The sequence below is a fragment of the Alligator mississippiensis genome, chromosome 5 (genome assembly GCF_030867095.1).
Source record: "Alligator mississippiensis isolate rAllMis1 chromosome 5, rAllMis1, whole genome shotgun sequence".
NCBI lineage: Eukaryota > Metazoa > Chordata > Crocodylia > Alligatoridae > Alligator > Alligator mississippiensis.
Genome location: NC_081828.1, coordinates 118,350,435 through 118,365,940, shown reverse-complemented (window position 1 = coordinate 118,365,940; position 15,506 = coordinate 118,350,435). Strand labels below are relative to the sequence as shown.

Below are 15,506 nucleotides of genomic sequence, written 5' to 3'. Positions count from 1 at the left end.
TTTCAAAACATACAAAGCTGTTCCCGAAGTAGAAAATGCAGTGAAAGTTCAGGGGTACCCATCAACATGAAATATATAGCTGTTTATCTTAATTTTTCATCTGTTCAAACTTGAGGCTGCTGTGTCATCATTAGACATGGGTTTGTTTGTTTTTTATTTCCCCAGTATAATTAATCTGTTTCATTGATATATAAAAATGAAAGCACAGTAATTTTATAGCAACTTTATGGATGAAACATGATTGGGAACTGTTTTAAGAGATTATGGGGCAGAGGGGGTGGGGGGAAATCCTGACAAATAAATATAATCCAGTGTCAGTGTTTTTCCTGCTGTCTTTTTTCTGTTTAATATGGTGGAATAATATTTACTTTTATTCTCATACCAAGAAGTGTAGACCCTGTCATGTCCAATGACAAAAGCCTCATAGAAAATTATTTAATATTCTATTAATAGTACCATCAGAGGCAACAAGGAAAATATCTTCTTCATTTTAATTCCTGTTAGCAAACATTTGAAAATAGGTATGTGCTTATGTGACCTTCTTGAGATGGACGCTTTGGGGATTTCAGACCCATATCACAATGTGGACAAAAATGCTTCTAAACTAGCTGCATCTCGGAAGGAAGGATTGCACCACTGTCATTTTTGTGGGAAACATAATTCTGAAGCAACAATCACCATCATAAAAAACAAAGGAAAGCAAAAATGTTAAAACTAATCAAATCAAAACAAAACTTCAAACAAATCAAAACCTTCAAACCTAAATCTTTGGTAGTGTAAATTACACAGATACTCTGAAGGCAATGGAGCTGTTCCTGTCTGCACAAATAATGTTTTTGGTCCAAAACAGTGAAAGATAAATCAGAAAATAATAATTTTTCTGTGACCTGACTATCACCAGTACTACAGGATGAGAGAGGATTCTTCTTTCATTTACTTATATAAATTACAGTTACCCCATGTAAGTTAGTGAATTTATCGTCTTAAGCCAGTGTAAGTTAAAGGAGATCTGGCCTCTAAAACCTTTTCACCCTAAATAAAAGAAACAGACCAAAGCCGATAAAATTCCTTCCCTCCACCACTGATGGTAAAAAAGGCAATTATAGTATGTAGGCTAGCTAATAATTGAAGCAATGTATTTCAGCAAATTACTACAGTTCACAAAGTATATTAGAACTATAATTCATACACTTTCATGCCTCTGTTGAGAACAGATATTGTATGACCTGAATTCATCGTTTCTAGAGACAAAGGAGAAGAAAGGAAAGTGAAAGGGATAATTTTATATAAGATTTGAAACAAGTTTAAGACGCTATTCCCCTGATCCTCAATCCTGAGTTTCAATCTAGAGCTACTACAGCAGACCCTTTTACTTTTATTTTAGCTGCACTTTCTTGTAAGTCTGTAGTACCCTTCAAGTGCCTTAAAAAATGACTGCTCTTCTGTTTGCTAAATAAGTGCCAAAATATATATAAATGAAAAATGAATACTTTTTATGAGTAATATTTTGTCTTAACCCTGAATTAAAGTTCTCAACACATTTGAGAATCCAAATCTCACTAAAATTGTAACTTTTGTATGTATTTGCTTCCATTAGACTCAATCTTTTATGATCCATCATAGAGACAAATCCTTGGTTAACACCATCTTTGAATAAACTGCTATGAACATTGTTTTCTGATGCCTAACATTTCTCCTTCACTTTTATTTAGCTGTAGTGTTTCTCTTCACTTCCTTGCCTCAAAGCAGCAGCATGTTGTGGGGATTGTGCATGTGCCTAGTAATCAGTAAAGCCAGGGATTTAATTTCCTCTCTGCCAGCTAATTTGGCCTTGTGCCCAATTCTCTTATTTTCTACTGCCTCAGTTTTTCCCTATCTAAGTGGAGAATAATTGAATTACCTAACTCAAAGGGTAAGCGGTAGTGAATTAAAGAAGGTACCATCTTTACAGGTTTATCAGTTGATAGCACTAAATTGAAAGTGGATAGGAAGCGTTAGTATTATTATCATCATGAAAAATGCCAGTGCTGTTCCCTCTGTGTTCTACCCTAGAAATGTCTGAATAAAATGTATAGTCAAATTCTGCCCTAATACCCGGAGATCTGTGCCAGTGATAGCATAGTTAGCCATACTGCTGACAAGTGAGATATTCTTTCATTATATGCACCAATTAATGAGAAAACATATTGATGCTCCTTTTGACAGGTGAGCATACGCTCACTTACTGCTTCTTGTTTGTTTGCTACTGGTGGTAGCTTAAATGCCTGCTAGCTGCAAGCAGTGTCCTGTACCTCACAGATGATATCATCTTTTTGTTGCATGTGTTAACACTTTTTCTCTTCTTACCTCCCAGCAGTCCCTTGTTCTCTGGAAATTTCTTTTCTTTGCATTTTTCTGTGGAGTCCTGTAATGTGGTATTTCTAGTAAGGCTTAATTGGAAATGAATGTAGATTATTAGGAATCCTGTATGTTGTTACATGCACAGTGTATGCAAAATAAAGTTGACTTGCATTATATCCTAAACTACATAGTAGCGTTCTAAAAAATACTGAAAAGGAGAGGATGAGCTGTAGTCTTTTTACTCTCAAATTGTTGGCAGTACATACAACAGGGTTGTAGGCTGACCTTTCCTATCAGTTGCTGCTCTCCCTGCTCGAGACTACACAGCATTCTCTGACATTTGCTAAGCAAAAAAAAAGACCTAAAAATTGTGTGTCGGTCTCTTGAGTGAAGTCACTAAGGCATGTCTCCATTGTCATAGGTTATGCCAGCCAACTCAATGGCAGACAAATGTCAAGAGGCTAGAGAATAGTCAAGAGCCAGTTGGGAGTGCCATGTTCTGATGTATGGTTTATAAACTTCTCTCAGGCCACAATGGATCTCCTCTTGATTTCTGTGACTGTTCAGGTGCAGATCGAAGATAACAGATAGCCTTAGTTCTGTGAATAGATGAACAGTATGGGGAAGTAAATAGTTATTACCATCAAAAGATATTTCTGTGTGGACTATTGTAAAAACATGGTTGGGAACGAAGCAAACTCAGGATATCCAAGCCAATATTTTCAAACATCTCAGGAGTTGTTTAAGCAAATAAATATAAATAACCTAAACTTCAAAGTTATGTAGCATTTCTAGCTCCTATTAACTAAAATGCAAATTGGAGTTGTTCAGCAACATTGAAAATCAGCCATTTTTGCTAAGGTCCCTAAATATGTATTTGAAATTAACTTGAAGCCATCTAGGGCCATATATGTCACTGCAACAGCAAGTCCAAGGATGTGATTCTGTATACCTCACTTCTCTGCGTCTTTGATGTTCCCAAAATCCAGAAGTTTCTTCTGCCTGTTTGTACCAACTTAGACTCATTCCTTAGGCTGAATTTTTATAATTGGCCACCAGTTATGAGTGTCAAGTTTTCATTGACCAAATGGAGACCTTGCTGAGCACTTATGCATTTGGCTGAAAACAGCACCTCTGGAAGTCGGGCTTCAAGTGAGGAATCCAAAATTACAAGGCACCTTCACAAACATGGGTCATAGTCTCTCTGTGCCCGTTTTACCATCTATCAAATAGGAATAATATTTCACTACCATGAAATGTTATGAGCTAAATTCACACATAATTGCAATGTGCTTGGTAAGCCTGAGATGGAAGGTGTTATAGAAATGCAAATAATCTAAATAATACAATTTCTCTCATTATTACATTTACTACTTATGTTTATCCCCAAACTAATGATATAATGTCTCAAGTAAATTGTTATGTTGACTCTAATTCATATATGATAAGAGATCCTTGCTTAGCAATTCAGGATGATTGTATTCACGTTAGTAACCAATGACAATTTTGAGACAACTTGGAGATAATTACTGTGGAATTACCATAATATATGTAATTTCTTGAGGTCCTGCTTCTGAAGTGATAAGAATAATTAAATAATAGAGGTGGTGGATGTAATGAGACAATCACCTCTCATTTTCTTTCTCTCTCTCTCTTTAGCACATTTTTCACCTGTTGTCCCCAGTCCTCTGGGGTATAATTATCTCATGATAACCACTGTCCTCCTGAGTTACATTTATACTCTCATAAATACCTCTGTGTTGAATGGGGTAGAGGGGAGGCAGTAATGAGGGTGCTAGAAGTAGTTGCAGCAAGGGATGTGTATTTGCAGAGTGCTGAGTGAATGATTTCTGCATCTGGTGCTTTCTGTGTTGCATGAAGTTAAACTCTGCTAACAGCAACAAGGATGTTTCACATCTTTAAAAGGTCCTGGCCTATGACACCGTGAAATAATCTTACAGAGGAAAATGTGATTGACCCCAAATTTCAGATATTTATGAGAATTACCATTATCTTTGAGATCTGCAAAAAACACATCTCATCACCTGTGAGATGGTAGGTGTAGGAGTGCCCACATCCTGGTGTTTTCTGAAACCTCATGCTACTATAGAATGCACTGTTAACTATGCCCAAGCTTACTAATTTAACTTTTTCCCAGGCACATCTATACAAGCTGCAGGCACACCTTTGGTTTACATTGTAGACATGACCTTAGTTAATCTTGATCTAAATTGTGGGATGGCTAGAAGGAAATGCCATGATAGTGAAACATATATTTTTAAAACCATAAATTTTAAATCTTAAATAACTGTTCCCAATTTATGGTAGGCATTTATTTACAACAATGGCCACTTCCAGGAAAGGGATAACCAGTGATCATTACAGGGTTGGACATTGCTAGCCGCTGATGACTGATTTGACAGCTAATGAACTGATGCAATGTTGAAAGCCTTTAATGCTCCAGCAAACCAGTCATTAACTGAAGTAATGATAGATTTTTGAAAGGATTATTACTATTATAAACTATATTCAGTGATTTGTAACAACATTTTTTTCCAGATAGTGAAAGCTATGATGCAACTGAATCGGAAAGTCAGTAATCCCTATATAATTAACAAGTAAGTGTCCATCAGTCACAATGCCAGACACACACTGTTAGAGTAGATATATAATTCTTTATAGAGTAATTGCAAGTATTGCCCTGTATTTTTCTACTGATTTAACAATTCCTGCTTTGTGTTTTCCTTAACTGTGATGGCCATACTGCATTAGAGGGATGCCATCAATTTCTGTGTCCTGTTTAACTCTGATATTAAAGAAGTCAAGAATAATGTTTGTGAACACAAAAAAATGATCTTAAAGTAATGCTTTGCTATGCTGTATAGTAGAACTAATAGTGCACAGCGAAGCTAAATGCTTTGCAAGATTTCCCCATATGCTCACATTCCAGCTGACCTCCAAAACCACTTTCTTTAAAGTATATGGGGATTAAACAAAAACACACAAAACTCATAACAACTTCTGATCTAAGGTGCCTCTGTTTCCAGGTCAACTAGGCCAGTGGTGTCTAACTCATCCTGTCCACCCCCATCCTGCCACACCCAGACTGGATCTGGGCTGCATGACATGGCTTCTTGCCAGTTGGATCCAGACCTGGTGGCAGCATAGTGAGTGGCAGCAGCAGTTGTGAGGGTTAACACAGCTTTTGCTCACCCCCCACTGCTGAAACACATTGTGAATGAGATTCCAACCCCCCGGATTTTAGCAACAGATCCCTCCCCTGCATGCTGGGCCCCTGAATTCCTGGCCCTCCTTCCAGGTCCATGGACCACACAAAATGGCTCTGCATGCTGAATCCGGCCAATTGGCTATAAGTTTGACAGCTCTGAACAAGGCCTTATAATGTTATTATATTAGAATATGACTAAAAAGTTAAGCGAGCTACCTTGATGGTAGCAGTTTACAATTTTGTGTTCAGTGGAGAAAAGGACGAATTGTGTTTAACATTATATTAGTAATAATGAATGCAGGCTGGATGACCAGAGTTTAATCATGACTCTCTGACAATTTGAAGCATAATTTACCCCTGTGTATTCTAAATTCAAAGTCATAGTTAGCTTCGTGTTAGTTTACTCAGTTCTTCACAGCCAGATTTTAATACAGGAAGATAATCCCTTACAGGATTGGCCTCAGTTTCCACATTTCTAAAAGGTTATAAACATCATAACCACAAAGACATTGCTTTATAATGAATTTTGTATATTTTCATTGTACTTCAAGCAGGAGAAAGAAGTGCATCTTCCAAAGGGGAGGAAAGAGGGAGAGCAGCAGAATAAAGATAGTGGACATCAAAAAAGCAGACTTGAACAAACTCAGTAGTGAGTGGATCCCTTCAGATGCAACTCTGAGGGGAAAAAGGAATCCAGGAGAGCTAGCTGTATTTTCTGGATGCTCTTTTAAGCGTGCAGGAACAAATTATCCTGTTGTGACAGAAGAATAGGAAGTGCAACAGAAAGTCAGTATTGCTAGACAGCAATCTCTCCAATGAGTTGAAACTGAAAAAGGAATTTTATATCAAGTGTAAACTTGGTCATATTACTAGGAAAGAATACTAGCGCATTGCAAAGGCAAGCAGGAGGAAGATTAGGAAGGCGAAGGAACAATTCGAGATGCAACTGGCAAGGGATGTTGTACCCGCCTCCGTTCGATTAGGAGCTCGCGCGCCGCCTTCGCCCGGGCTCGGGATCTTGCGCCCCCGAGCTTCGTTGGTACGCCCCAGGGTTTACCCCGGCTGGTATTACGGGGGACCCCAGAACTCTCCTGCCACGACTTTGATGACTCTCTCAGTGGGGGGGGTCTTCCCTTGGGGTATCCCCTGGTGCCGGCACGCCTCTTCGCGGGTACTCTCGGGGCTCCGTCCTCCCCTACACCCCGGCCATACACCACCTCAGGTCTTCCTGTCCTGGCCTCTCACCCGTCCTGGTCTCGTCCTCTCTCGGCTCGGTCACCCTAGCCACTACCGGCTGTCTTCGGACCGGGTATGCCCCTCCCAGTTGGGGGGGGTGCTGCCCTGATCCCTCCTTCCTTGGGATGCAGACGTCCTCTCTGCTTCCCCAATAGTCCCGGCCATAGTTACCCGCTCCGTCGGCTTCGCAATACCGGCTACAGCTGGCCCCACTCTCGGGATAGCTGCTATGCCTACCGCTGCCTCGGGTGTCGGGTTCCCCGCTGGCTGCTGCCCCGCCTCTGGGGCTGACTTCTCCTCCCGTCTCCTCCCTTCTGGGTGCTCTGCTGCGCTGCTCGCAGCCTGCTCTGCCTCTACCCGGCGGCGTCCCGCACTCTGCGGGTGGCGGCTGATCCCCCGCTCACTGGGGCTCCACGCTCCAGCTCTCTCCCTTCAGCCGCCCCGCTGCTTTGGCGGGGCCGCCTTTTGTTCCTCCCGGACGGCATGCCCCGCCCCCGCCGTTCAGCCGCAGCCAGATAAACACCCAGCTGATGACCCGCGCCGGCAGCGCCGGCGCGTGGAGTTTCTTCGGGTCCTCCGGCTCTGCGGGAGGTAAGCAGACCCCTTGGCCACCGCGGGGGTCTCCCAGTGCCCCCGTTCCCCTGGGACAGATGTGAAAGGCAATAAAAAGGGGTGCTACAAGCATGTCAGAGAGGAAAACCAAAGATGCTATAGGTCTGTTATGGAATGCAGAAGGCAATCTAGTTACAGATGATGCAAAGAAGGCTGAAGTATTTAAAACCTTTTTTACTGCAGCCTTCATAAATAAGGGCAGTTATCAGATGATGAGCGCATTTGGCAGTGAAGATAGGAGAGGAGTCAAACAGCCTAGAATAATGATAGAAGAGGTTAGCGATTGCTTAGAGAAGCCAGATGCTTTCAGAACATCAGGTCTGGATTGGGATGCACCCTAGGATACTAGAGTAATTGGCTAAGGTAATTTTGAAGCCATTGATTATCCTCTTGAGAACTTGCGGAGGTTGGGTGAAGTCCTGGATGATTGGAAAAGGGAACAGTGCATATCTTTAAGAATGGGAAAAAAAAGAAGATCTGGGAATTACAGAACAGTCAGCCTAACTTCAATACCTGGAAAGATTATGGAGCAGGTTCTCAAGGAATCTATTATAAAGCACATAGAGGCAAACAAGCAAGCAAGCAGAAACAGTCAGTATAGATTTACCAAGAGCAAGTCATGTCTGCCCAACCTGGTTTTCTTTTATGATAAAGGTGACAGGCTTTGTGGCTGGAGGGAGAGCAGCAGATATGTTCTGCCTTGACTTTAGCAAGGCTTTTGACACAGTCTTGCACAACATTCTCATTTCCAAGCTAAGGAAATACAGACTAGATGAAAGTACTATAAGGTAGATATACAAACAGCTGGATCACTGTGCTCAGTGAGTGGTCCTCAGTGGCTCAATGTCTAGTTGGGAGGAGGTATCCAGTATCCCCAGGAATCTAGCCTGGGAATAGTATTGTTCAACATCTTCATTAATTATTTGGATGATGGGATCAAATGCACACTTAGCAAATATATGTATGACACTCTGAAGAGTAGGGTTAAGATCTAGCATGACCGTGAGTAAACTGGAAAAATGTTCTGCAATCACACACAAGGGTATAGTCTTACATTTGCATGTGGAAACAATTGCATGTGCAAATACAGACTGGGGAATGATTGATTAGTCTGCAGTACTATAGAGAAGGACCTGGGGGTTACAATAGATAGTAAACTGAATACAAGCCAATAGTGCTCTTGTTGCAAAAAAGATCAATGGTATACTGAGTTGTATTAACTAGAGTATTACTCGCAAATCAAGAAAAGTGATTCTTATGCTGTGTTCAGTACTGATGAGGCCTCACCTAGAGTAGCGTGTCCAACTTTGGGCACCACACTTCAAGAAGGATATGGACAGATTGGAATGAGTCAAGCAGAGGGAAACAAAATGATTAGAGGCCTAGGAAGCAGGATGAGGAAAGGCTAAAAAAGCTAAGGTTACTAAGTCTGGAGAAGAGAAGACTGAGAGGGGATTTGGTATCTGTCTTCAAATATGTGAAGAGCCATTATAGAGGATGGAGGTGGCTTTTCTCTGTGGCCCTAACAGACTGGACTAGAAGCAATGGCTTCAAACTGCAGTAGAGGAAATTTTAAATCAGAGATGAGGAGGAACCCATGAGTATGGTCAGACATTAGAACAGGCTATGTAGACAAGTTGTAGATGCTCCCTGAAAGTTTTCAAGAGCAGGTTAGACAGATATTTGGCTGGGATGGTGTAGTCAGGAATGATGCTGCCTTGAGCAGCAAACTGGACTAGATTACCTTGTAAACTTCCTTCCAGCCCTACTTTCCTATGATCCTATGACTCTAAAGTTCTCATATATATCCAAAGTATTATATTGGCCCCACTATCATAGTATCTGAACACTTCATAATCATGAATGGACACCCCATTTTACAAATGGAGACACTGAGACACAGACAAACTAAGACAGTTGGTTGCTTTCATAGGAATTAGGTGCCTATATGCTCTAGAATTATTTGACTTACCCAGGTTCACTTGGGAAATCAGAGAACAAATTGAAGATTGTCTGCCAAACTCTAGGTTCATGCTTTAAACATTGACCATCATTATTACCATTACCTTGAGACTCTCATTTGTTGTTGATAATAATCAAAATTGCATTATAATAATACATCTTCAGTCAAATGGGAAGCCATTATACTTTTAAAAGTCTAAAGAATGGATGGTGCATCCACTGTTACTGCACAGTCATTTAGTACTTGGTTTGGCCAGTACTGTGCAGTCCTGGTGCCTCAGGGTTGTTTTTGACTCTACTATGCAGCAGTGAGCTACTGTGCAGTACCGGTGGTATCACGGTTCGTGCCCACCCATGCTATATCACCATAGCATGTTGCTACGGTGATGCAGAGTCTTGTGTAGATATGCCCAAAGTCTTTTAGATTTCAGTTTACTATTTCACACCTGGTATACAGGCTATATATTTCCCTAGAGACATCTTGATGCTTATAGTACAGGAATTTCCATAAATCATTAGCTCTGTTTGGTATATAGTGAGGGAGCCTGAGATGCGCCCGGCATTTTGTTAGGATACCCAAGCTCAGCAGAGGGTTTAGCTTAATTGCCTTCCAATAAAGAATTGTATCATGTAGAATACTGCAAGTGAAAATCTGACTAGTCAAAATAGTGCAGCATGCTATAAGTCAGCCTAGAAAGGTATTGTAAATGGGGATTGTAAATGGTCATGCTAGAGTTGTCAATAAAATTCTGGGTTGCTCTGCAAATTTGATGGCCAGTTTAAATATTTCAAGATGACTGTGATCTCAAAACATGTTATTATACAATGCTTTATCCATTTTAAAAGGTTGGAATTTTTGTACCCATTCTTTATTTAGCAATTTATTCTTAAGAATTGAGGTGGCATACAGGCTTGTTGAGAAATATCTAAACCCTTTATTCTTCAGTAACGGAATTCTTTATTCTTTATCCTTTTGTCTTGAGATACAGACATCTCATTCAATTTCACAGTAAGATAAAATCTTCTTCTGCATTGTGTGTATGTACTTCATACAAATTATTAAGACATTCTATAAAATGTTTCATTCAAGGTTTATGGCTCTTTGAATCGGAGAGCGCTCTAGGTGTACAGCAGAAATAGTAAAAAAAGAACACCCATGCCAGCAGAGTAATGGGAAGCAGACAAAAGGATAGTCATGAGTTAAAGAAACAGCGAGAGCACACGGAGAAGCATGGGATAGCCTTTATTGTTTTCTTTAAGTTGTCTGATAACTTAATTCATCAAAGCTGAATCTGGCAGACTTTACACACAGGAAATAAGCCTCTACAACCAGGCTCTGGGACCACAAAATAATTCTGCCAAGTTTCTCAACAAAAGAAATGGGACAGCATTTTTGTAGCCTACAGACTTCCATGCTACTATCAGTTCTTTATTTTTCTTTCCCTTCCCTTGCTTTGTCTATCTGTTTCTTTCCATCCTGCCATGTAAGCCACTGAAAATATTTTTGCCAATTACTTTTCTCTGAATAAGGAAAATAGTTAGGGGTGAGCCAGTGACACAGAGGGCTGGTACTCTGTCTTTATAGTAAACTGAAGTAATTGGTCACATGCACACTATAGGTCAGAAAGTACTGTATATGACCTTTGAGGCCCCTGACATGCTCCATCTGTTTTGCAGTTAACTGGTTAGACATGCTACATGTGCAAAGTAATTATCACACAATAAAAATGGCCAACATGTTGTAAAGCTGTTGCTTGAAAAATGTAAAACGTTTTTGTTGCTGATTTCTATGAAGCTTTAATTTGAATGTACGGCATGTTACACGCAGGGTGATTGGTGTTTGGCTAGGTCTTCCGGCATCCCAAAGTAAACTGCTGTCTCCGTCCTCACCCTCTGCCTGTCAGGGGACTCTCTGTGACTCAGATTTAACTCTGCTGCCCCAGGGTGCAGTAGTAGATGTCATGATGACTTACTGGCCCTTCTCCCTTCAACCAGGCTTTACTGGCTTCTTTTTTAGGAAGCCATTAGCACCTGTTTGTGAAACCCAAGGAGTAAAGCAACACTTAAGTGGCATGCTTTACTTGTCTGATACACGGAGAGATGAGGGAGGGAATTTGTTCAGAAACCGGTGAGCAGGACTAGCCTATTATATACATAAGATCCTTGTAGAGTTCAAGCTCTGCTGCTCCTGCTGCTCCTCCAACCCCCTGCCCTTTGCAAAGTCTCCCCAGATCTGCACAAGAATTGGGGGAGCAGGTCTTTCACCCAGGAGGAGCCCAGCTGACTTCTCTTTCTCAGCACAGCTAAGAAGGTGGGTGACAGTCCCTGCCAGCAGCGATCTACCTCCCTTTGCTGGCAAGCACCCAAGATGCTTTCCCCCGCTCTCAGAGGGATAGCTTGCCCTCTGAATGTGAAGCAGTGAGCATGGTGTGACACTTTTTCCATCAAGTGATATTACCTGTTGCTTGATGGAAATAGTGTCCATTGGGGGTTAACTTGAAAACCAAATTAAACAAAATCTTAAAAACCTTTTGAAAAATCCTTTTGCAAAAGCCATTTTCAACAACGTAACCTATATCAATTAATGGTCCTATGTAATGATCCAAGTCAGAGAACTCCAAACTCCTGTAGTAAACCAAATGTTACTTTTATTTCTGATCATTAGAAAATAAGAACAAAAATTATATATTTGAACAGTTTATACATTGTGCTTCAGAATCGATCAGAATGTAGCTATGGAATACATCCACTTCCTCACACAGCAGCATAACACGTACAATTAAGCAAAAGATTTGTCTTACCCAGTAATATGCTAAAATGTATGGATTTCTAAGCACCTGTTTTCCAGTAGTTAGCTTATTTTGAGAATAAAGGTTAATTTATCTTTTCTGTCACCCACAACTCTAAACCTTAGAATTAATTTAGGATTATAACATAGGGAGGCTTAAAATAAATCATCTAGGAAATCATGAGACTTGTTAGGTTGGTCATGAGTTCATGGGGCAAAGCCATTAATTCTCCTCTTGTGTCCTCTGCTTATTCCACGAGCAATTCCTACTGTTTGCTTCTTTTGGATTGGCATGCAGTTTGCTAGAGGCCAAAGCAAAGTTGCATGGCCTTTCTTTGTTGGCCAAATTTCTGAGAAGGTCTGCAATGACTCCAACTGCCACTTAAGAAAGTTTGTGCTCCCACACAGTACTATCAGCCAGCAGAGCTGAGCTTAGGGGGTTAATCTCTGTTCACTTTCCTATCAAATCTAGACAAAGGGGTGGGGGAAGGAGTAGAAAAATGAATTTATAGGACACATTCTTTCTTTAGACATAGTTTTATAACTTCTGTTACAGTCATTGGAGGCTCCGTGAATGTGTGGAAGGATACTACTTGTCCCTGGAGTGAAAAGTATATTTTCCTCTTCAATCTAAACACACCATACAATAAAAGAGTTGTCTGTTAAGTGTCCTTGTTTGATGCAGTCCCTGGAAAATGCTAGGTTTCAGACTTCCTATGAAATAACATAATGCCATTTCTTCAGTAGCTTTGCAGTAATTCAGAAAAATGTATTTACATCATTTAAATGGACATGTTAGTCCTAATTTGCCCTTGTGTAATTGGGAGGGGCAGTGAAATTGGCCCAGAAATATAAAAAAAATGCACACAGTGGTTGAGTTTGCCACTATTTATAGGAATATTAATTTATTTATGTGTTTCAAATGACAGTGAAATGAATCATTCATTTAAGCAGCTTTCTTGTTCTTGCATTTATAAGATAGTGTTTCATGATATATAATAAATCCATAACAGTAAAAGCATAAAATAGTTTCTTAGCTCCTGTCCAAAGGACAATGAAGTCCTTCGAGTTTGTTTGTTTTTTTAATAGTTTTCAGAAAAATCTTTATCCTTCAAGTATCTGTATTTTCAAGAGTTCATGATATATGCTTGTGAAAACCATGTAAATAATAGTCAATGCCAGGCAGACCCACTTTGAGAAATGATAGTGTCTGGTGTCTGAGATGGACATGCTCTGACATACCCATTGCAGACTGGGTATGCCTTTATAATAACTGAGGTTTTCTTTCCTTATGCAGAAATAAAAAATGAAACCAAAATAGTTCCTTCCTATTACTAACATTGTTTTCATGGAAAGAGCTCCATTTTTCTTTCTTTTTTTTTTCTTTTCCCCTTTCACAACAGAATATCCAGATAGGTTGTCATTTCAGAATGTATAGTGTTATACAGCTCCAGGTGTGACTCAGTAATGTTTATTTTTGTCTAGTATTTTGAATATCCTCCACTATAAGCCAGGTTCACTGGTACATTCCAGTGGCTTTGTGCCATTCTAGTAACACAGAACAGTCATGAACCTGGCTTACTAGGCTATTTAAAGTGGGTTTATGGTCTCTTTGGGCTACTGGAATGGTGCAAAGTAGCTGAAGTGTACTGTCGGTGTATCCAGGCGTAAATTGCTTGCTTGCTACAAAATACGATTGTCAGACAGTTCCCTTGGGCTACTCATAAAAAAAAATGCATTTTTCTGGTGACTTTATCCTAGAAAACGTATTTTTAATTAAATAACTATACATTCGTTGTATGTAGTCTTTTGAAATGAAGATGTCCTTGTACTTTTGGAAGATGATAAAGCCTCATCCTTTTTACCACTTCAAAAGACATGATAAGAGAGAAAGAGAAAGAGGTTAAATGACTTGTCTGCTGTCATATTGCAAGTAAGGGGAAAGGGGCTTGATTCAGAGCCTGCTGAGTCTTTCCAATGCTTAATTAAAGTATTCACCTGAGGCTTCCTGAGTAATCCACTAATCCACACTTGATGTACTCTATGCCCAAAGTGCTCTCTCTCCAACTTTCAGCAAAAGGATCAAAGTAGAGATGTTGTAGTGAGATCTCTAATTAGTGAGGGATTCATATTTTTTTTTACAGAATATATTGCACTTACTGTAATTGTGGCAATATGAAGCAAAGCCAAGGTCTGTCTTCATATATGTGGGTTCCAAACAATTAAGGACTTATAGGTCAATTATTTACAAGCTGACTTCTGTAACTTTTAACACCAGTTAGTGAGGCTGTAAGAATACTGGGTCTTTAAGAAGCTTCTAGGAATGTAACCATCTCAGTTGGAAATAACTGGCTGTGAGCAGTTGGGTAGGAGCAACGACTCCAAGTAGTTATATAATAAAGTTGTATCCCAGTTATATTACTCTCCTTTCATTAATGGTATTAATAATGAATAAATTATATTATGTCCCTGAAAGCTGATTGCAGCTTCTCTGCTGAACCCATGAATGACTGCAGATCTTGTACTGTGGCTGACTGGGAGAAAGTTTGCTCCCAGTTGGCCATCAACCTGTGCTGTACTTCACAGTAACTAATCACGAGTACATATTCTATTTGTATTTACAGGTAGAAAATTTACTCAGGATTAGAGCAAATTACTGCACAGTAAGTGTCTGCACGTGATGATGGTGACACTTATTGTGCAGTAATTTGCTCTAGTCTCAAGTAAAGTATCTCATAGCCTAGGGACAGGCATTCAAAAAGCCTGAATTGATTCTGTCTTCAAAGGCTAGGCTAACCTGGCTAGGCTAAATCCGTTTTGTAACCAGACAGACATCCCAAAAATGCAGACACATGCCTGCAGTAGGTCAGGCTAGAAACTGGGAGGCACTAGGGAAGCCCTCCTGTCCCTTCCACAGTACTGAGCTGAGGGCAGGCATAGCCAGACCCTGGCAGGACACACTGATTATCCCAGCAGGGAATTGATAACAGTGTTTATCACCCCCCTCAGTGTTTATCACTCCATTAAGAAAACAACAGGGGGACATTACCAGCTTCCTGTTGATTCTACCTGTTTATTCAGCAGGGACCATAACTGACGTGTGGTCTGCTAGCTAATACACAGACACCTCCTCAGTAAGGCAGAGAGGAGAAGGGAATTCCTGCTTAGCAGGGAGTAGTGAGAGGGATGGGGGGAGCAGCTTGCAGTCTGTGCTGGAGCCTCAGTTGGGGAGCGGGGGGGGTGCCAGCCCTGCTGTGGATCAGAGAGCCCCACCCAGCCCAGAAAACATGCCGGGACACTGGGCGAGTCTGGTTTATCTTAGACCAGCAAGGGGTCTGG

The 15,506-nt window shown here is 40.5% G+C and overlaps 1 protein-coding gene across 1 annotated transcript in view; it reads left to right on the top strand.

Moving 5' to 3' along the window:
- CNTNAP2 (contactin associated protein 2) overlaps positions 1-15,506 on the top strand; it is a 1,295,029-nt gene that overhangs the window by 862,022 nt on the left and 417,501 nt on the right. The gene's annotated exons all lie outside the window — the stretch shown is intronic.